Raw genomic sequence first — 23,644 nt, 5'->3', positions numbered from 1 at the left:
CCCTCAGAGAGGCCCCCTGGCACGGGGGGATCAGGCTGAAAAAAGGGCAGTGACGTTTCCCGAATCAGGCCCGGGACAAAAGCTGGCGTGTCTCCCACTGCAGGCAACCCAATCAATCTGCTGATCTTTTCTAAAAAGTTACAAGACTGAGCAATAAATCAGCAGTGAGGTCCTTTACCATCGGACTGTCTTGAGAGGCAATTTGAAATGACTTTGGAGTGACCTTGCCTATGTAATTTCAGGGCTCAATAATTTTTTTCTTATGTATTCCGCGTGGCGGCTCACTCGGAAAACATGCCCTGCTTCGCGCAGACGGCCCCTTCGGACAATTAGGTGTCTGTCGATGGCTCTCCTCTCTCTCGTAGAAGGGCAGACGCAGGTCTGGATTTCTGACCATAACCAGCTGAAGCTAAGGAAGCCACCCGGGCCAGGGGAATGTGTCACGGCAGCACACGGCTCTGCTGACACCAGGCCGCAGGCTCGGGGGCGGGCCTGGCTCTGGCACATTAAGAGCACACTTCTGCGCTGTGATTACACGGAGAAGCTGTTCCAAGGACTCAGAGAAAGGCCCCCTGGTGACTTGCAGAGGCACAGAGAAGAAAGGCCGGTGCAGGACTTGAGTGGCATTTCGTAACTCGAGCTGAACACGAGGTGACTGTGTGACAGGGACGAGCTGAGAATTAGACCCCAGGAAAGGACTCGGTGACATTTAACGTCAAGTACTTCTTGTGAGATTCTGCGGCTGTTTATCCACTCAGAGCCTTCCAAAAGCTCCACATGGGTGATGGTAATCCTTGTAAGTGATGATCTTGGAGTCTGTCTTATTCAAAAAGACATCGGCTTAGGGGGACAATCAAAGCTCTTGTCTTTATTCGTGGTGTAAAACGACATAGATGTGTGGGCTCGGAGGGCAGATTTCAATGTGAATCCTTGCTCTGCCGCTTAGAAGATACGCGTGTTGGTCAAGAAGCTAAACCTCAGTCTCTTCATCCAGAAAATGGGAATGATGCCCGCCTCGCAGGCCTGTCCTGAAGCTCAGCGCAGGGAGAAGCGCCCCTGCCTGACACCTCACCGAGGGCGGGTTCGTGACAAACACGACACCTTCTTCCTTAAAAGAGCAAAACCTTAGTTTTTAAAAAGTGCATTGCAGATTGAATCATGCCTTTTGAAAATACGATATATCTCACAGGTATTATTTCCTTCCTTTAGTCACTCTGATCCCGGGCCTGTCCACGCAGGGAAATGGCCTACACTGTCCAGTGTGGTAGCCGCTGGCAACATGAGGCTGTGGGCACTGGGGATGTAGCCAGTGTGACCAAGGAATTCAATTCCCAGTTTTACTGATTCTTAATTAATTTAAGTGTGAATGGCGTCCTATGGTAAGTGGCTCCTATGGTATATAGGATTGCACGTCAGGCCTGCGCCCCGGCAGACAAGACAGGAAGGACTTGGAAATGCAGACGTAGCAAAGGTGAGGACACGGTCCACAGCCGCCTCCGTCAGCAGCCGCACTGCAGGCAGGCTGCCCGCTCGGCCTCTCCTGTTCGCCCTCGGGGCCGGGGAGGATGACGGCAATGGTGCCAGACAGTGGCTCTCTCTGCCAGGGCCGAGTTCTCCGACCTTGGACAAGTGTCCCGATTTTTCTGAACCTGTTTTCCCATCTATGACATGGGGCTAATGCCTCAAGGTTGTTTTCAAGATGAAATGCAATATTAAATGTCAAAATGTGTTGGAGCCTGGAAGGGGAGGGACAGGGGCAGACACGGGTCACTGTGCCCTTATTTGTGTGATGCTGGTAATCGTTTAGTCTCTTCCCTACCCACCCCAGCGTTATGGGGGTGTCACTGGCAAACAAAACTGTAAGATGTTTAAAGTATACACCGTGATGACTTGATATGTGTATACATTATGAAAGGGTCCCCCATATCCATCACCTCACCTATTTGCTTTTGGGGTGGGCGGTGAGAACATTTAAGCTCTACTCTTAGCAAATTCGAATTGTTATCAACAATAATGTATTACTGGCTACGGTCACCATGATATATATTAGATTCTCAGACCTTATTTATCTTATAGCTGAATTTTAAAACTTTTCTGCTAATGTCTCCTTATTTCCTCCACCACCTAGATCCTGGCAACCACTTTTCCACTTTCTGTTTATACGAATTCGATTTTTTAAAAATCAGAGTCCCCATAGGAGTGATCTAAAAGTGATACCATTCAGTCTTTCTCTGTGTGACTTATTTCACTTACTGTAATGCCTTGTAGATTCATCCGTTTTGTCACAAAGGACAGGGTCTCCTTCTTTTTCAAGGCACAATAACATTCTACTGTACAGACATAACACATTTTCTTTATCCATTCATTCGTCAACACACACTTAGGTGGTTTCCACACCTTGGCTGCTGTGAATAATGCTGCTATGCACGGGGGAGTGCAGACTTCTCTTTCACATGATTCCATTTCCGTTGGATATATGCCCAGAAGTGGGGGTGTGGGACCATACGGTGGTTCTATTTTAATTTCTTAAGGGACATCCATATTCTTTTCCATGTTGACAGTACACGAAGGTATCTTGATCTATGTGTCTGTTTTTATGCCAACATCATACCGTTTTTGATTACTATAGCTTTCCAATATAGTTTGAAATCAGGATGTATGATGCCTCCAAGCTTTCTTCTTCTTGCTCAAGATTGCTTTAGCTATTGGCAGGCTTCTGTGGTTCCATACAAATTTTAGAATTTTTTTTAATTTTTGTGCCATTATAATTTTGATAGAGATCACACTGAATCTGTAGATTGATCTGGGTAGTACAGGCATGAACAACAATAAAAAAATAAAATACTAAAAATAAAAGGAATTTAGCTTCTAATCCATGAACATGGAATATCTTCCTATTTACTTGTGTCGTGTTCAATTTCTTTCAACAATGTCTGATAGTTTTCAGTGTACGGATCATTTACCTCAGTTAAATTTATCCCTAGGTATTTTATTCTTTTTGATGTTATTGTAGATAGGATTGTTTTCTTAATTTGTATTTCTGATAGTTTGTTGTCAGTGTATAGAAACACAACAGATTTTTGAGTATTGATTTTGTGCACTGCAACCTTACTGAAATTATTTATTAGTTTTAAATTTTTTTGTTGAAGTCTTTAGGGTTTTCTGTATACAATATCATTCAATCTGAAAACAGAGACAATTTTACTTCTTCCTTTATTATTTGGATGCCTTTTAATTCTTTTTTCTTGGCTAAGTGCTCTGGCTAAGACTTCCAATACTACGTTAAATAAAAGTTGTAAGAATGGGTATCCTTGTCTTGTTCTTAGATAAAAAGCACTCAATATTTCAACATTTAGTTTGATGTTAACTGTGGATTTGTAATTTATTATCCCTAATCTGTTGAAGTACATTCCCTCTATATCCAGTTTGTTGAGAGTTCTTAATCATGAAAGCATGTTAAATTTTGTCAAATGCTTTTTCTGCATTTACAGAGATGATCATATGGTTTTATCCTTCATTTTGCTAATGTGTTTTATCACATTGACTGATTAATTTATGTGCATTGAATCATTCTTACATCTCTGGAATGAATCCCATTTGATTATGGTGCATTATCCTTTTAATATACTATTAAATTTGGTTTGCTAGTATATTATTGAGGACTTTTCCATCTATGTTCATCAGGGATCTTGTTCTATAGTTTGGTTTGTTTTTGTTTTTTTCTTGTAGTGTCCTTGCCTGGATTTGGTATCAGGTTAATGCCGATCTTATGATTGTTATTAATTTGTCTTTAAATGTTGGTATAATTTTCCTGCAAAGCCATCTGATTCTGAAATTTGGTTGTTGTTGAAAGGTTTTTGATTACTGACTCATTCTCCTTACTAGTAATTTGTCTGTTCAGATTTTCCATTTCTTCATGATTCAGCCTTGGTAAGTGGTATGTTTCTAGGACTTGTTCCATTTCTTCTAGGTTGTCCAATTTGATGGTAATCATTTACAGTAGTCTTTCACAGACATAACACATTTTCTGTTTGTTATCCATAGATAATGGACTCAGTTGTAATGCCTCCTCCTTTCATTTATAGTTTCATTTATTTGAATCCTCTCTTTTTCTTGGGAAGTCTAGCTAATGGTTTGTCTATTCATCTTTACAAAAGGCATTTCTTAGTTTCATTGATTTTTTTTCCTACTGTCTTTTTATTCTCTACTTCATTTATCTCTACTCTGATGCTTATAATTTTCTTCCTTCTTCTAATTTGGGGCTTAGCTTGTTCTTCTTTTTCTAGTTTCTTGAGGTATAGAGTTAAATTGTTTATTAGAGATCTTTCTTTTTTCTTAATATAGGCGTTTACTACTATAAAGGTCTCTCTTAGAATCGCTTTTGCTGGACCCCAGCAAGCACTGAGTGAGACACTGTGTTAAGTACTTCCTACTCATCTCACTTATTCCTTACAGTACTTTGAGGTTGTTCATTATTTTTATGATTTTACAGGTTAGAAGACTAACTCTCAGAAAGGTCCAACAACTTGCCAGGGTCACACAGCTAATAATCAGTGGAGACAGGATGCAAACTCAGGGAGGTCTCATTCCTAATTCTGTGCTATTAACCAGTTTTCTATACTGACTCAATAAAATAAATTAGGAGTAGAAAAAAATCCAAAAAGTCCATAAGGTTTGGTATGTTGTGATTCCATTTTCATTTGTCTCAGGACATTTCTGATTTCTCTTTTGATCTCTTCATGACCCACTGGTTGTTCAGAGGCATGTTGTTTATATCCACATATTTGTGAATTTTCCAGTTTTCTTCTGGAGACTGATTCCTAGTTTCATACCATTGTGTTTGGAAATGATGCTTGATATGACTGTAATCTTCTTAAACTTATTAAGACTTGCTTTGGGGCCTAACATGTGATTGACCTATCTTGGAGACTATCCATGAGCACTTGAGAAGAGCGCGTATTCTGCTGCTGCTGGATGGAACGTGTCTGTATATGTCTGTTAGGTCCATTTGGTCTAATGTGTAGTTTTAGTCCAATCATGACTCCATCTTGCGATAAGTTATACTTGTCTTTATAAGGAAACAAAAGCACCATCCAAGAGCCATATACATCGAGGAATTTCTTGCTCTAGCAGGTGAGACTTTGTTTGTGTTTCTTTCTCTATTCATTCCAACCTTGGCCCATCCCATAACTTGGTGGGTCACATTTAGAAGACCAGAAGTCCTAACTTGAGAGTCAATATAAAAACATAGAGCAGAGAGAAGCATATTCTCGGGGCATCTACAAGTAGGCCTCTGGTCCATGGGGCCAGATTTCCGTTTACAAAAAGCACGAGATTCACATGTGCTTGTGTACTTATTATTTTCCGCAACTGTTAAAAATATCTTAATAAATCGAATTGCTGCCGAAGGACAAGCGATAAAAATAAAGCCAGGCTTAAATTAAAGGTGAAGCTATTAACATTTGTCCTGCAGCCTATAAGACTCAAATGAGTTCCCTTTCAGCATAGTGAACTTGAACCTTAGCTGAAATGGGGCTGTAAAGCCCATTGGGCTTCCCCTTGTTCTGTTGCTCATTAACAGCTTTCCTTGGGAATGGCTTGATCTGAGTTATTCCACCACAAATTCTGAAGATAAAAACAGAGCAAATGAAGATGTAAACACAACGCTTCAGCAGATTAGGGGATATTTTACAAAATGCCAAATACTTCCGCAGGAAGTGCCTGCACAAGAGATGTCTAGCAACGGGCACAGGGCAGTGGCAAACACCGGGGCTCTGTAATAGCGTTTCTCACCGCAGCTCCATCGTAGGGGCTGTCCTGTGCATTGTAAGATGTTTAGCGCACCCCTGGTCACTACCCGCTAGGTGCCAACAGCAACCTCCTCCCAGTCGTGAGAACCAACGGTACCTCCAGACTGTTCAAAATGTCCCCTCGGGGTCACACGTGCTCCTGCGTGAGCAAGAACCACAGCCCTAGAGAAAGTTAGACCCGGTTCAGTTCCCTCTCTGCCATCTCCCAGCTGTGTGGGACCTGGAGCAAGGATCTGACCTCTCAGAGCCTTGATTTCCTCCTGTGGAAACAGGAATAATCTCACCTTCAGTTGTACTGGATTGTTTGTGAAAATGAAATTAGATGATGTGCGTGAAGAATTTATCACGGCTGGCAAATAGTCTTCACTAAGTGGTAGTAACCATCATCATTAATTACTTCGGCTTTCCAAAATGTTCCAAGCAAACGAGCTGCAAAGCCTCGCTGCTTCTCTGTGCGAGCTCAGTTGTCAGGCGCTTGGTCTAAACTGACAGCAAACAGGGAAGCAGAAATGGCCCAAAGACTCTTTCCTCCTGGAGACGCACTGTTGGCTAAAACAATCTCCCTCCTGAAAATGCACAGTTATTACCTCCAGATGAGAGCAGGCTTTTCTAAGATCGACCTTGGTGATAGGTCCCAGACACCTTAATTTACTTCAGTGGCCCTAACAACAGACACACACCAAATGCAAAACCACGTTGCTTGTAGATAAGCACAGTACCATTTCATTAGTGACCAGACGCCTCAGTGGCTGTCAGATGTGGGCCCCAAAGGCATTTCTGGCCGCGTCTTTCACTTCATTTTGATTGGGGCTCCTGAAACCCCGCATTCACAGCTGCACATCCTCCCGCCGGCGGGGCGGTGACAGGCGGGAAGCTCCGTGAGGGAAGCAGCTCAGCTCTGTGCACTGCTGCAGCCCCAGGGACAGGCAGAGAAAGAGTTCATAAATATTCACGGAATGATAGTATTTCGCTGTGCAGAGCATGTGTGTTCTCGGCACCCTGAGTAGGACCCTTTCACCCAGTTCCGGGAGGGCAGAGCTGGGTGGTCACCCGGGCTCCTCATCCCCAAACCCGCTGCGGTCTTCACAGAGCTTGGAGTTGGGAGTGAGGGTTGCTCCCAGTGTTCTCTGGCAGGAAAGCAGTGAGGCCAGGAATGGCGCGCCCCCCGCAGGGTGATGGGTGCAAAGACGACGGGCTTTGGTGACTGGCTGGTCCCAGCCCTAACCCTCGCTAGGTGCACAGCCTTGCACAAGTTGATTTGCCGCTTTAAAACTCGCTTTCCTCCTCTATTAGAAGTGGGGACAACAGACACAGCCCCAAGGGTTGTGGTAATTGAGATGAATGATCATTTGGTGGCTCACAGTTCTCAAATGAGTGTATGCAGCCTTGTGTAACCCTTTGACTATCAAACGACTTAGCGTTATGATCATCCCCGTTCTACACATGAGGAAACTGAGGCGCTCTCAGCAAGCAGCAAAGCCTGTATTTGATCTCGGAACTTTCTGACTATACGGGTCCCCTTTCTGACACTGTCTGGTGTGTGGTACACACTTGGTATTTATTGAATAAATTATTGAATTAATAAAAAGGTCAAACTCAGGGCTGCTTAATAATTCTCAGTGTGAGAAAAATGACTTCATATTTATTAGCAATTAGTACCCTCTCTACTTCCAGTAACTCGACACCTACTGAGATATTAAACTTAGTACGAGAGAAAACATTTATGTGTAAAGGGAATAGAGGCTTTCTAAAGGCAACGGGCATTTCGGATGCAGTCAGGTTTAAGAGAGTTGATTTCAGGAAACCAATTTGTCTCTGTAAATGAATGTTTAGGTATCTTGTGGAAAGGTAAAAACTCCCTGGCTACTGTGGTTACCCCGGGGGGTGCTCCCTTTGCTTGGAGCCTGAATAGGACAGAGGAGCCAAACCATGCAGCAGTGAGCACAGCACAGGTGAGTGGTTGCACACCTGGATGTAGATGCCACCATTGTGCTGCTTGGCCCTGGGGACCCTCTACCACAGCATACAAGGTCTATCCGGAAACAAATCCAGCCACTGTGAAGTAGAACGAGAATGGTTTTCATGACATGGATGTAACCTCGCAGCCAAGGAGCGTGTGGACTGGAATGCGCATGCGTGGATAATGATGACTTCTAGTCAGTGGGGATGGTAGATGCCATTGAGTGAGCATGTGTACTGTGTGGCCGTCGCATTCAAAATGACTGAGCAAGTAGAGCAAGGAATCTGCATCAAATTTTGTATTAAGCTTGAGCATTCCTCTGTGGAAACTGTTTGGATGATTCAGAAGGCCGCTGCTATGGGCAACTGCTAATTGGCAGCTTCATCACAACAACGTGCCCGCTCCTGCATCACGTCTCATACAGAGTTTTTTGGTGAAACATCAAATCACCCAGGTGACTCTGCCCTGCTACAGTCCAGATTAGGTGCCCTGTGACTTCTGGCTTTTTTCAAAACTAAAATCACCTTTGATGGGAAGAGATTTTAGACCATCATCAAGATTCAGGAAAATATAACAGGGCATATGATGGCAGCTGGGAGAACTGTGTGAGGTCTCCAGGTACCTACTTTTAAGGGGACCTGAGACACCCTTGTCCTGTGCACAGTGTTTCTTGTACCTTGTATCTTCTTCAATAAGTACCTCTGTTTTTCCTAGTACATGGCTGGATGCCTTCTGGACAGACCTTGTGTGACAGAGTGCACATCTCCAATCCCTGCCCTACCTCTCTATTTCAGTCTGATTCTGGACACCACACGAGCCCGCACACAGAACCTGGTGACCAGCTATCACAGTGGGAGGAAGGGGACCCTGCTGCAGAGAGAGTCCGCTCCCCGCATGGTCTCTGCCCGGCAGCCTGGAGCTAGTCGTATTTCGGACCCAGTTTTAAATCAGTTCTTGCAGAAAGGAGAACCCAGAAGTGGAAGAAGGGCAGCTTCCTCAGATGTGTTTGGTTTGCCCATCCCCTTTCCCCTCACAAATTATTTAAGAATTTTAAATCCTTTACCGACCATTAGAAGCTGAGGCATTTAACGCTCAATTCTGGCTGCTTCTGAACACACAGTCGCGGGCTCCAACAGCACTGGCCCTGGATCTCATTAAATCGCGAGGCCTGCCGCTGGGCAGCAACTGTCCCCTGGATAGCGTTTTCCTCTCTGCCAGTCTGCCCCAGCCTGCTTCACCTGACTTACCCTGAAGGCATGTGGGTGTGCAGCTCTCGCTAAACCCACTGTAAAAAAAAACAGTGATAACAGTGCCTTGTAATTTCCTGAATACTCTGCACGGCCCCAAATCACAGTGATCGCAGTCCAGTGAGAGGTTACGACCAGCATCTGTTTTGTAAATGAGTAACTGAGGCTCAGAGAGAGTAACTCGCTCAGGCTTGCACGGCTGGAAATCGGAAGAGCTGGGATTTCAGCTGGGGCCTCCGTGGTTCCAGAGGCTGCTCCCTTCCCTATTACTGAACCACTTTGGTTGGGGAGCAATTGCCACGGTGCCCCTAGTCCCCTGCAGGCACTCCCACATGGCGATGGATCCTTGTTAGGAGTGATTTGGGGGTTAATAAGGCCACAAATGAGCTCCATAAGGTGTTACTGATGGAAATTCCTATGTGGCTAATACAGTTGCTGCTCGGTGAGCTGTGGCCACCGTGGTGTTTGTCTCAGACTGTCACTGCCTGTTTAAATGATGGGGAGCTCTCTTAATTGACCGCAGAGCCCTCGCTTGGGGAGGAATCAATGGGGAGTCTCCACGTGGCTGAGAAAGGATGAGCTGAGGAGGCTCCTGAGGTCACCAGCCCCCTAACGGCCCATGAGCCCTGCCAGCCTCTTCCCTCCGTGCTCCCCCAGGCCTTCCCCCCTCACCTGCACCTCTCCCCCTCACTACAATTATGGAGAAGCTGCTCGGAAGTGAGACCTTGGGGGTGTGTTTAAAGGCACTGGTAGAAATCCCACAGACAGGTAGATGATGCAGAGGGAACAAGTCAACCTTTAAAAAAATAAAGCACATCTTAGCTACTTGGCGAGCCCAGTGTGGGAAGGAGGGACGACTGCCATTAAGACTCAGAGGGAAGCCCTCCTCAGAGTCAAACAAAACCACTTCCCCGGGGGCCAGGTCATCAGGCCGCATGCCAAAGACTCTATCAGCAACCTCTTTGCCCCGAGAAATGCACAAATCGCACAGATTTCCCCGGAGAATGTGTTACCTTCTCTGCCCCTCGAACCCATGGGAGACTTCTCATCGCCCTCTGCGTGAAGCCCCAACTCCTGGATGTAGTCCCTGCAGGCCTGTCCCCTTTGTAGGGGCATGAACACAGGTCTAGGCTGATCTGCCATGTCTCCCCTGCACTTTTCCTGGCCTTTCCGTGTCTTTGCAGTGTTTGCCCTGATGGATGGCATCATCCCTGAGGGTTAAGATGCATCTCTCTTGTATCACGGCACCACAGTAACCCTGCACAGAGAGCTGGAAAACCGGTTTGACGCATTGGGTATCCAGGTGGTCTTTCTCCTCCAAAGGGCAGTGCCTTAGGTGGGATGGCGCACACCACTCACGCTCCACACACGAGGAAAGGACAGGACACCCCTGCCCCAGAGCCACATGCTCTCGAAAGCCGGCCACCACACGGAAGAAGGGGGTGCATTCCTTACCGAAGGATGCACACAAACGTGGTGCAGCTGAGGATCCAGAAAACCCCTCCAAGAGGCCCTGGCAAACCCTAGATGACGCCATCTGTCCAGGTGACTCAAAATCTTGCTTTCTAAGTCAAGTAATTTCCTTATTGTACACCTTTCCCCCACACTGCCACACCGGTTTATCTATTACCAAGTTCACCCGAAATATTTTGACTTTATTCACTTCATACCTTCTTTACTGTTGTCACCTAGTCCAACTGCTACAATTTCACACCTGGATGACTATACTAGTCACCACTCTGGCCACTTGCTTTTACTTTTGTCCCATTCAACACTCTTAAAGTCATCCTGTTGTTTTCAGAATCAGCCACAAGATTTATCGTAGCCTTAGGATCAAAGTCATGGCTAAAGCCCATCTCTTCAGGGCCAAGGTTGTTGGGCTGCCTGGGCTCCAGCTACAGTGGCCTTCACTCAGCTACTACATAAGCCAAGCTCATTTTTGCCCCCAGGCCAGTATGCACAGAACTATTTGGCAGGAACACCCTCTTTCCATGCCCACCCCTCCCCCTAGGGGTGGTCCCCATCCCACTGAACTTAAAGTTGAACTTCCTCAGAAAGTGCTTTCCTTATTTCTGATGCAAATCCAATCTCCCTATTATTCTCTCATAGGACCTCATTTTTCTCACAACACTTAGCACATTTTATAATTACATACTTATTTGTGTTTATTTGCTTGATATTGATCTTTCCTACCCATAGCTATGTTCCAAAATGAGCAGGACCGTGATGGGTGGGTATACCAGTTGTACCCCACGGTGACACACAGTTACAGGCATGCGGTGAACTCCCAATCAACCCTTTGCTTGTCTTTGTTGACCAGCTTACTTACACCAATTCTAGAACAGGTTTCATATGCATCTTTATGCATATGGGGGAAATACTTTTCTGTTTTTTCACCACCAAGAGCCCTTTTGTTGCTCTCCCTCTCCTCACAGCCTTGAGTATTTAAAGACACTGCTAGAAAACTCTGTATGGTAAAACTCTGTATATTATTTTATCATCTTACTCATCAAAGGCACGTATCACTGCTCATCAAAGCTTCCAATTAGCAGCAGTGGACCACAGAGACACATTGTTGATGTACTTCCAGCCGGAACAGAGAGACTTGGCAGTGAAGTCTCCTTTATAAGTGCACTGTCCACCTAACTCCCCGCATCTGAAAAGCGGCTCCAGACCTGTTTGACCTAAAGTGTCCTCCATGCTCCACCTCATGCCAGCCAGTCTTCCCCAGATATTTGTCACTTGCCCTCGCCCTGCCACAATAACCAAGTTCAGGTGGGAGAAAGAACTGTGATGTCCTTGTCTAGACTAGGCACACTGCTGAGTCTGTTGCTTCCCTCCTGAACGCCTAAAAGGCCGGGCTCAGGTGTCCCCTCCAGGGCGGAGCATCCCCGACTACAGCAACAAGTCAGAGGCCCGCAGGTAGATTCCCACGGTACCCTCACCGTGCGTGGAGCTTGCCTCTTCCCATCTTTCCTGTTACTTGCCCGTCTCATCCTTTAGACGTGAAGGCACTCCTGACGCCCCACACGAAGTTAGGCACGGGGGGGGCGATGCATAGAAGTGTGCTGGAAGGGGGACAGGAGAGGAGGAAGGAGCTCAGGAAGGAAAGAAGGGAGGGAAGGAGAAAAGGAGGGAGGAGAGGTGGAAAGGAAGAGGAAAGGAAAGAAACAGAGGGTTTGGGGTTTCTAGTGTTAGGAAAAAGATTGGACCTTCTGTGAGAATCCCATAGCTTAGTGCAGAGAGATGATATAATTAAAAAGCGATACCAATTCGTATATGATTAGGGAAGAGATGCCTGAATAGCATTAATTAGAGCTATAAGAGTCCAATTTTTTTTCCTAGGGAACCTGAGGCAAAGGAAGTAAGGAATGAAAACTCCTAGATTTAAAGTAAAAAGCACGACAGAAGGCTGGAGAGGCCCAGCTGTTAGGCAGCCTTCACGCATCCCCGGGAGCGGGAAGGAACGGGGTGAGCCTCACCTTTGACAGCGATATCTTCCCCGAACGAAATACGAAATGTGGTCAGGCCCATTTCCAGAACACTCACATCAAATAAAAGCAATCCAAGGCCAAGGGCCTTCCCAGAACTGCTCCAGACCCGAGGCTCCAGGCTGCTCTGCACAGCCGAGGACAGAACCCGTATTCTCCATGACTGATGTTTTGGCCCCACTAGCCACAGATCCACTTAGGGAGGGCGCAGCTGAAATGCCAAGGCTCCTTCCTGACACACACAGGACTGCAGTCATCGATTCTGGTGCTGCCACGGCGTCCTATTTCTGGGCAGGTGCTGGGCATGGCCTCCATGGTCTCACTGGAGCTGCCTCTGTAGGGAGAGAGCCAGGAGCACTGGCCCCCTTTATGGAGAGCGGAATAGAAGGCCCAGGGCAGGGCGCCAGGCTCTCGCAGGATCGAGAGCCCTTGCTTTACCTAATGAGCCGTACTGTCTGGGCATCCTTGGGGCAAGGAGAGGTCGTGGCCCAGTTTTGCTTAGCTCAGTTCAATCGTCACTCTGTCATCGTCACCTCATTATCTTCTATAATCCTCACATCAGCCCTTGAGATAGGTCCCTTTTACTTGCCATCTTGCATTGTCTATATTAGGGAGCCAAGGCTCAGAAAGCACACACCAGTCACCCAGACCAGATTTAAACCCACAGCGATCTGATTCTCCAGCCTGAGCTCCAAACCGCTGGGTGCTACTGCGGAAACCACCATTCTGCCAGCTTCTGCCGCTTCCCTTGAGCCCCTGTGGTTGCTGAAATTTTTCATCTGCTCGTCGCACTGGCTGCTTCATAATTACAAGGATCAGTGAGCTATGGCCTGTGTCTTGCTCACAAGCCATGAAAATAAGGTTTACTGGAGTAGCAGCATGCACATTTATGTGTGCATTATCTATGGGTGCTTTTGTGCTATAATGGCAGAGCTGAATAGTGGTAAGCACGACCACATGGCCTGCAAATTTGCAAATATTTACTATCTGGCCCTTGAGAGAAATAGCTTTCCAACCCTTGATACAATAGATAAGGCAACCCCTATGCTAAAAAGCTTAACTTTGATCATCTCATTTGACTTATACTGTAGCTGTATATACGTGTGTATAGAGGTTACTCTTATCCATCTCATTTATAAATAAGGAAACCGAGTCTCGGAGACCCCAGAGCTAGTAAAGGACGGAGCCGGAACTCAAACCCGGGCAGTTAGGCTCGTTGCACATGGCTACGGCTGCCTGCTGTGGGGCAGGCTCTCTGCAGACACAGATCAGACAGTGCTGAGCGAGCTCTGGCCCTTCCCTAAGGGACCCAGGTGAGGACGAAGACCGCAGCAGCCCCGCTGAGCAGTGCCAGGGGGGAGGGGAGCCGGGGCAGGGCTATGGGACCTTGGGGGTTGCTCACTTGCTTCTGCTGGTGGCGACTGAGACCCACAGAGGAGGTTAGGGGCAGGTGACAGTCACTTCTGACAAGGAAAATGTTTCCCCAAATCTGACAATTGCTTGGACAAATGGTTTCCTAACAGTCTTTATCTTAATGGTTTTAAAGAGTGATTTGGTTGCTCTACCCGGCCTGGCCCCAGATTTCTATGTGGGCAGCTTTGTAGGGGGCGTTTTTTTGGTCAGTGTTGCTAATCCACATTCAAGGGGGGTAAGCTGGTCTCTGCCTTTGAGAGCCTGCTCCCGTGTTGCAGAGACACGGGGAGCACGAAAGTGACCTGAGGTACAGGGGTCACCTCTCTGCTCCCCGACAGCGCACTGGCCCTCCCCACACGGCCCCGGAAGGTGGCCATCTGCACATTGCATGCACAGGTGGACATTGGCATGAACAGGGAACTCACAACTTCACGGGCCAGCTCACCACATGGCCAGGTTACTTCAGTTTGGGTGAATTTATGTCTTTAGCTGGAACTCCATGTGCCTCCGTGAGGCCTTCTACCACGGGGTTCTGGTTCTGTCTTCAGAAACAGCACAGAACAGTGCTACTCCGCACTGGACGTTGCAGGGAAATCTCCAAATGCAACATCACGTACCCGACCCACAGCCATTTCCCTTTTCTGGGCTAAAGAGCTCCCCCTCCTTCAACCGTTTTTACTGTGATACTTTTCAAATGTCACCAGGATTCTCTTTTCTCTTAGAGTTTAGGCCTGAAATGTTAGATTTGCTAAGAAATTCATAATGAATATTCTCATGATAAGCTTTTCCTAGAGCTGAAGTCTCTAGTGATGAAACAATATACTTCCCAGCACTAAGTAATGATGACGATGTCTCGCCAGGTTTCCCTTTGTGCCTGGTTTACTAGGAAGCTCACATCAAAGTCCGTGCTTGGTTTTCTCTTCCTTCCTGACTTTGTTTTTTGCTTCCTATCTTCCATCAGTTACTATGGCCTTTGGTTCTACGGTATCTGCTTTTTATTGTAACTAATCTCATGCATCCAATTCTATTTGATCAATCCTCATACGCATTCTGTGCCGTAGCTAGCCGAATGGTAAACACTCACATTTCACTCATGAGAGCGTGAGTGGCACAAGTCTTGGTTGGTTCTCACCTTTGATCGTGATGCTGATGATGCCAACAGCAATGAAACCAGTAATGATCAAAGGAGCCAACATTTACGAAGTGCCTCTGGCCTGGCAGGTACTTTTCTGAATGTTAGTAAGTGCGACTGCATTTAAATCTCACAACCTATCAAGCAATATTATTAGCTACATGTTACAGGCGGAGAAACCAAAACGCAAAGAGGTTAAATAATTTCATCTACTTCGCAGACTCAGAAAATGGCAGAGCTGGAGACCAACCTAGGCAATCTGTCCTCAAAACGCATGTCCTTGTCCACTGTGCCTGACCACCCACGTGATCAGACCCCTTCTGGCGACTTCACCCAGGATTTCAGGGGTCCTGGGACTGCAGATGAGGAGAGCCCCCACAGCAACTCTGGAACCATGAGGTTCTGGACCGCATCCTAGGGCAAGTTCATGTGGCCTTGGGAGTTGCTCACCACGGCCCCCGGCAGCAGTGGCTTGTGGCTCCCTTGTCACCTGCACGTGCACTCTGGGGGCCCCTCCCAATCCTGTGCCCTGACCAGGAGGCCAGGCTAAAACACGGGGCTGGGATACGGACGTCAGCCCAGCAGGGGTCGTGGAGGGCAGCCAGGGCTTGGCTGGAGACCATGTCGTTTGTACAAAGGTCCATGTTCAAGCAAGACAAGGGTGGAGGGGGAGAACGGGGGGACAGTGTCCACGCCAGAGAATAGGAAAGAAGGAAGGAAGCCAAGAGGTCTGCTGGCTGATCCTTACTACGTCCACTACATGCCAGACACTTCCTTCCCTAGGCCGGGCCTTCTCATTCTGAAGTGAAGAGACTGAACTCCCAGGGATCAGGTCACTGAGCAGTGGGTCATTCAGCAAGCATAGGTGCAAACATGGGAATCACTCTTTGTAGGAAGAAGACCCCACTGAACAACTGTAAGTATTTTGCTGCAGGAGACAGACTACCACCCCTACTCTAGGGGGCTGTGGTTAGCGATGGGTAGGTGGAGAGAGGGCAAGACCCCCACGGGCAGGAGGCTGGGTAATGCAGGGGGCACTGCGGGACCTCCAGGCGTGTGAACCGCCTCCCAAATGCAGAGGATAAGTGAGTGCCCTGCCTCTCTCTCTTGGGATAGAGGCAGGAAGAAGACACCCCCGAGCCCCTAGTAACGGGGCTCACCAGCTCAGTGCCTCTCTCCATCTCCTCCCCCAGGCGGCGAGAAGGGGGCCGGAGCTGGGTGCGGGCTGGGCAGCTGCTGGAGACTTGCCACAGCCCCTGCGGGGACTTTCAAGTCCTGGGACTCTGCCCCGTCTCTGTGTGACCTGGAGCCCAGTGCATAGTGGTAATGATGGTACCAACAGAACACCTACTATGTGCTGCCCAACGATACAGGCGGAGTACACCCTCTGCCTGTCTCGGAAACCAGGGACGGGCTCCCTGGCAGCACTGGGGCCTGTGCTTCCGCAAACCGCTGGCTGCCTCCGAGGTCTCAGTTCCTCTGTGATTAGATCAGGCCGTCAGCTTCCCCCCTTCTCTTCTCCCCGTGAAAATTCTGCAGTGTAGGCAGGGATCCAGAAGCGGGAAAGCTGTCTGCAGCTGCCTGCCAATGCCTTGCGGTGCTGGGGCGGACGGAGCTCTGCAGAGTCCCGGCTCGACCACTGTCCCCGGCGGACAAGACGTGTGTATGTCGCTGGGGCTGCCGTTGCTGGCCCTCACCCCGGGCCCCTCTGAAGGGCACTGGACGTCCTCTGGGCCCCGTGGGAGTTTGGAGGTCCTTTCGGTCCTGCCAGACCAAGATCATCTTGGGCAGGTCCCCCCCTCCCTTCCTCAGACCCCCCATCTGCAAAACGGGAGCCATCACGCCTCCCAACACAACAAGGCAGAGCTGGCTGTGAAGACGAAACAGGCTAGGGAGTCAGAACACTCCAAGGCCTCAGCGTTGCCCTGAAAGAGCGAGGGGTCACTGGAGTCATTCTTATTTTTAGTGTCAGCTCTAATATTTCAGTCAGCCAAATACGTCTGCTTGGTTTACACAGAAGCATAGATTCGTTCGGAGTGGGAACACTTTGCCACCTTTATTCATAACTTTAGTGGCAGGGGGAGCTCACCAGGCGTACACTTGGGCTAATCAAGAGGGTCACAGAGGTTCGGGGGGCCACACAGCCAAAGGTGGTGCTGAGTGGGAGTTCCCCACTGCAACTGGATCCCTCCCGGACACTGAAACAGGAAATGTCAACACCTTGACATTGAAGAAGGACCAAGGGGTGGCCTGAGCCAGCTCCACACCCCGCTAATGAGTCTGCTCCCAGCAATGCAAGTCACTGGCTGCTGGTTGGCGTCTCTGACTTGAGCTGATGGAGGAGGGGACTGCGACAGAGCACTCTTTGCTGTGTCCCCGCTCCCGTCTGACACCCGGAGCTACTCCTCTGAGGATCGATCCAAAAGGTTCTCCTCTGCGTCTGGGCAGGCAGCTCCCCACGTCTGACCCGGGGAGAGCAAATTAAATTCTTTAAAGTCAAAACGCTATAACCTAAAAAATGGTGAGAAAATGTCTCTAGTGACATAGCGGAACAGAAATGCAGGGAGAGAGATCAGAGAAACCTCTGGAAAGAACTGGGGGTACTGGGGAGCATGGAGAACTCACTCAGCTTCCTGCTCTCTCCACTGTGAGAAGAAGCCGGACCGACTGGCCAGCAACAGCATCTGGCGGTAGTAAGACTCACACCCCGGAGAGAGCAAGCTGGAGTGACCTTTCACACGTAGTGACAGGAGCATCCAGGGCCTCTAGCCGGGACCATGTGGCCCAGAGGACTGTCCCCGCCAGGCAGGCCCCCTGAAGTTTAGGGTAGGAGAGGCAACTCCAGGAGCTATTGAGTTCCCATTTTGACTCAGAACTCCTAAAGGAATGATTCACTGACCTAGAAACACCTTTTAAAGGTGCAGGGGAGACGGAGAATATAAGAGAAGGGGCGGGAGAGGAAGGAGAGAAAGGGAGAAGGGGACGAGGATGCAGAGGCAGAGGGGAGATGAAGGGGGACATGGCGGGGGGGGTGGGTGGCAGCGGAAGAGCCGGGAGGAGCTGGAGAGCGAAATCAGGAGGCAAACAAAGTGCAGGAGAAACTGGAGCAGAGGGTGAGGCTGGGGGAGACCAGAGAGGGAAATAAAGGAGACGACGGGAGGGAGCAGAGGAGGAAGGTTTTGGCTGGATCTGTGACATTTTCTTTCTGAAGCCAGGCTGGAGGTTTATGGTACATTTTTAAAAAACTTTTTTAAAGGATTTTATTTATTTTTTAGAGGGGGAGGGAGGGAGAAAGAGAGGGAGGGAAACATTGATGTGGGAAAGAAACATCCATTGGCTATCTTTTGCAGTCCCCCCACTGGGCACCGGCCTGCAACCCAGGCATGTGCCCTGACCAGGAATCGAACCAGCGACCTCTCAGTTTGCAGGCTGGTGTTTAATCCATTGAGCCACACCAGCCAGGGCCATAGTGTTTATTATGTTCACTATACTCTCTTCTATGCTGGTTTTCATCCCTGAGACATTGTATTATTTTTTAACATAAGGCAAAGGACGTAGAAAAATGAGAACGGGAATGAAGAGGAGGTCCAGGTAGTCATATCTTCCATTCTTTCTGACACATGTAATCAGACGGCTGGAGTGGTGGAAGGGAACAGCGTTGGTGGCCTGTCCATCCGTGTGAGAGCAGGAAGCCAGGCTCCTCCACTAGTTCTGGATCTAAAGGAGGCACCCGAGTCTGAACCACACGGAGGCCACGGTCCCTCTGTCACCTCTCTGCTGCCCTGGAGGGCCGGGGCCCTAGACCCGGCATCCTGTTCTGTCTCTGCCTTCAGTGCAGCGGGTCACCCGAACAGTTCAACCAGTGCTCCCTGAGCTCCAGCTCTGCCAGGGACCACGCTGGGGGCTGGGATACAAACGGTGTCCCTATTCTTCTTGAGGACTCCACAGGTAGAACAGAGCTGCTCAGGGGCCTCAGTTTCCCCATCAGTAGAATGAGAGGTTTTGCTTCAGTAGTTTTCAAGCTGAGCTTGCTTGGAGCCCTAGGATTCCAGGGTGTGGCTCAGAGAGATGGGGAGAGGGATCCCACACTTTTCCTAGGACAGCTCAGCTTTACTCTGTCTCAGATATTAGGACTGGGATTCGGCGTGGATTTAGAAACACGGTTCCACTGCCAGAGGACATCTGCAAACCGCAGAACGCGATGCCCCCCAAGGGGTGGAGTTTTAAGGTTCTCTGCTCTCTTTCTAAGACTCTTTGATTCCTTGAAGACCCTAACTGTAAGAATTCATTTGCTCATTCTTTCAGTGCATGCTGCATGCCGATTGAGGTTGCTCAATAAATGGGACGGAGACAAGCAATGAGCAAGTAAATAAACAAGCCAACAGAGCAGGGCGCTGCTGCCCAGAGGGACACGGGATGGAGAGCAGGCTGGGAAGGCCCCCTGGAGAGGACGTCCTGGGAGCTGAGGCTTGCTGGGCAGACAGACCAGCCTCGGGAAGGGGGAAAGGACAGTCCAACACAAGGACCGGCCGGCAGGGAGGACAGACGACGAGAACGAAACTGGCACGCCCAGGGTGGGGGGCCAGGTCATGGAAACCCAGGGAAGACGAGACGGGTCAGGGTGGTAGGCGAGGCCCGACGGTGCAGGTTATTGCCGATTCCATAAACACTTGGGATTCTAATTCAAATGCGATAGGATGCCTGTGGGGGTTTTAAAGAGGGGCCTGACGTGACCTGATTCGATTTCATTAGAGACCACTCTGCCCGCTATGTGGGGACGGGCAGGAGGATGAGGACGGAGATGTCTCTTTTGGCGGCACAAACGAGCGACGGCGGAGACTGGGGTACAAACGGCAGAAACCGAGAAAAGGACAAACACGGCATGTTTAAGAACGAGAAAAAGATTTCAGGATCACTTCACGTTTCTAGACTCCGAACGTCTGAGTTTTGAGCTTCGCCTCATCTTCTGGTGCCTAATCCTGCCCCATGTGCACCTGTGCCTGGTGACTGCCGGCAGCGGAAAGCAAGCCAGTTCCCTCTGGCTTCCTGACCATTTGGGGGAATGTGTAGGTTCAGAGAGACCTCCCAAAATTTATCAGCCCCTCTGTTCCTCATTGAGAAGGCTGCTGGGGCCCCTTCATATTGAGATGACAAAGTCCTGGACCACAAACACGGACTTCAATTTCAGATGGGTGTGCGGTCATGCTCGCCAATGGATTCGACCAAGCAGTCAGCTGAACACCAGTGGAAGTGAGGGGAACTTGGATGTGAAGAGCACAAGACCCAGGACGAAGCGATGGGTAGTTATTTTTGAAGCGCCTCCCACAGACTCATACTTTGGAAGATATAAAAAAAGAGTATAAGACACATTCTTATTGTTTAAGAATGCACCCTCTAGCCCTGGCCTGGGGGCTCAGTTGGTTGGAGCCTTGTCCCGCACATTGAAAGGTTGCGGGTTCGATTCCCAGTAAGGGCACATACCTAGGCTGCTGGTTTGATCCCTGGTTAGGGCATGTATGGGAGGCAACAAATCAATGTTTCTCTCCCTCTCTCTTTTCCCCCACCCCTACCACCTCTCTCTCTCTCAAACCAGTAAACATATCCTTGGGTGAGGATTTAAAAAGAAAAGAAAAGGAATGCATTCTCTAGCTGAGGAAACATGACCGACACATTAAATGGTTAGACATCTGGCTGGCTAAATGCAGGGGAGCCACGTGATGGGCTAAATGGGGTAGGGGGACTTTGGGGTCTCCACTATAGCCCCGAGGTAGCTTCATGAGGTTGGGATTCCAGTCCCACTTCTGTGACTTAGCACAAGCCAGCTAACCCTTCTGGGTCTGATTCCACTCCTTTAAACAGGGGTAATGCTTCCTGACACACTTAACAGGGATTACATGGGATTGGAAAATGCTTCGTAGGTTGTAAAGTGTGGTATAAATAGTCCGGGTTATTATTACTGACTCTATGTGCAGAAGGAGAAGGGAGATAGCAATGTGTCAGCAAATAGAGGCTTCTCTGAAAAACCAAAACCTACTCCAACTCCTCCAGCTTTGAAACCAGCAACGATGCCCCACCGTCTAAAGCAGGGTCTGCACACGGGGCCTCGCCCCCCAGGCCGACCCTAGTCCTGGGCTGCGCTACAGATTAGGTCTTCTCGGCGCTCAGTCACAGCCGTGTGTTGACATACTGCCTGTGACTGCTTGCTTATTGTACGGCAGAGCCCAGCTGTTGCAACAGAGACTGAGTGGCCGGCAAAGCTGGAAGTGTGTACTATCTGGCCCTTTAAGGAAAAAAAAAAAAACAATGCGGACTCCCAGAGTACAGGATAAACTCTGAATCCCGTTTAGAATGTAAGTGCCTCAGATGCTGAGGCAGGATCTGGATACACCCAAGTCGTCCCCGGCTCCGCACGACATTACACACCACCTCCCAGGGACGCGTTCCTTGTGAGGTGGCATTTCAAGGTCCCTTCTTTGTGCTGCAACAGGGACCAGGTCCTATTCCTTTTTGTGATCTCCAGCATGTTTCTCACAGCACCCAGGTCATAAGGATCTCCATGAGGCTTAACCAAATTTCGTATGAGTCATAGACAGGGCAAGCCTCGTACGCTAAAGGACAGACACAATTCATTTGTCCAAGAGACCTAGTGATGATGCATCTTTGAAAGGGAAAGCAAGTTGAGAGTGAATCAGTTTTCTCCTAATTAATTAGTCACACAAATATTTATCCCATGCCAACTATGCGACCCTTCCATGCCATAGAAGCTAAGGCAAATAAGGTAGCACGGGGTTACATTCACTCCTCGGGGGAGAAGTCACGTAACATGAGCTCTGAATCAAGCTGGGTGTGAGGGCCAGGCGTTTAGAGTGGACTGTGACCAGGCTCTGCTTCCGGCCAGTCTGCAGTCTGGTCGAGGAGGCCGAAGGCCAGCAAATAACCACTGTCCGGAGAGACAGGTGCTGTGTCCGAGCGGCGCGGGGCACACGAAGGGGCAGGGTGAAGGCAGGAGTCCTGGGTGTGCGCTCCCTGCACACTGCTGCCCGAAAATTCACCTACGGTTTCCTCTCCCGGGGCAAAGCGGAAGGGGCGAGACACACTTGGAGCATCTCACGATCTCCAGCTGGACTCTATCCGACGAGCCAACATGCTAGCCACGTTACGTGGATTGTCTAACTCGGTCCTCACGGCAGTGCTGTGTGGTTTTACAGAGGCCGAGGCGATAGAAAGTGGGAGGCTCTAGTCCAAGTCGACCACAAGCGAGGCCCTACGCACTCGATCCTTCACTGCAGAGCCTGGAAACCGGAGAGAGAGAACTGGGAGTCTGTTCCAGAGAAAGTCTAAAGTCTGTGACCTACAGAGGTAGCACTAACTGTCCCTGCAGCTACTGTGTGGCCACCGATTTCGTGAGGACCGCCCAGCGCGGAGCAGGCGCGGTTCGTGGCTGGAACACAAACAGCCGGTTGGCGTTCGATAACTCAATAACCAAGGGGTGGGGGGAGGATAAAGTGTCGCAAAGATCAGCAATAGCTCCCTGCCGCTGGGTGTGCAATGGGCTGCTGTCACCAGCTCTGGGGAGCGGCTCTGGGCTCCAGCCAGGACATTAATTAAGCCCTAACCGCCGAGGCCTGGGGAACTCCCCATTGATTAATGGCAAGCTGGCAGCCTACGAGACCTGAGGCCTATTCAAGGTCATTCCCTTTAGCCAGGCTACTCCCCTGGACATGTCGGTGCAAAGGTCACGGTGGGCATTGGGAGAAGAAGAACTGGAATAACAATACGCAATATTGTTGAGTAAAAATTGTTATATTTACTAAGCTTCCTAGGTTATGTCCAAGGCACAAGAGTTTCCATATTAGCTTAATTGTTCAAATGATTGCTTTCAACTTTTCCTTCTTTACCTGCTACCAGATGTAGTGTAAAACCAACAAATATATGGAAGAATGCCCAATCTTAAATAAGTTTCACAAGAAATGGCAGCGACAATTGTTCCGCCGTGCTACTGGCAATAATGAAAAAGATCACCAGGAACTGACCAAACGCAGTGACAGAGAGGCTCTGGTGAGAAGCCTTCTGATGCATTCACAGTGGCATTGCACCTTAGGAGAACCTTCTGGAAGGAAAAGTGAGAATGTCAACAAAAGGGAAAAAATGTATGGGTACCTTAACCTACGAATTCTTCTAGGAATTTGCCCCAAGGAAATAATTAGGCAAGCGTTCCAAGATTCACCAAAAAAAGATGCTACTTGCAGGGTTATTAATAATACCAAATATTTTAAGACCACATAAATATCCACAAAAGGATACTATCTGAATAAATCATGGAATCACTAGGCAACAGAGTCCCGCGAGCCTACTTAAAAGAAGGGTGTGAATCTACGAGCCGCGATACGAAACTTCCTCCACGGCGTTCGGATTTTTCTGGAGGCTGCCCGCGAACCTGCGAGTGGAGGCAGTGTGCAGGAGACGCCCGTGCCGGTGCTGCATCGAGGGGTGTCGGGGTGGGGGGGGAGCCCCCTGAACCTCCCTGAATCGCGTGCGTGCACAGCGGCTCTTTCCGGGTGGTGAGATTTCAGACGGGTTTGTTCTTCCTT

General features: G+C 48.9%; 2 protein-coding genes across 3 annotated transcripts in view; one reads left to right on the top strand and one right to left on the bottom strand.

Moving 5' to 3' along the window:
• Positions 1-23,644, bottom strand: part of DOCK2 (dedicator of cytokinesis 2) — a 362,016-nt gene that overhangs the window by 140,610 nt on the left and 197,762 nt on the right. The gene's annotated exons all lie outside the window — the stretch shown is intronic.
• The window catches only part of INSYN2B (inhibitory synaptic factor family member 2B), a 102,034-nt gene that overhangs the window by 60,739 nt on the left and 17,651 nt on the right, over positions 1-23,644 (top strand). The window lies entirely within an intron of this gene.

This window comes from Phyllostomus discolor, chromosome 13 (assembly GCF_004126475.2).
Source record: "Phyllostomus discolor isolate MPI-MPIP mPhyDis1 chromosome 13, mPhyDis1.pri.v3, whole genome shotgun sequence".
NCBI lineage: Eukaryota > Metazoa > Chordata > Mammalia > Chiroptera > Phyllostomidae > Phyllostomus > Phyllostomus discolor.
This window is presented reverse-complemented; position numbering and strand designations above follow the sequence as displayed.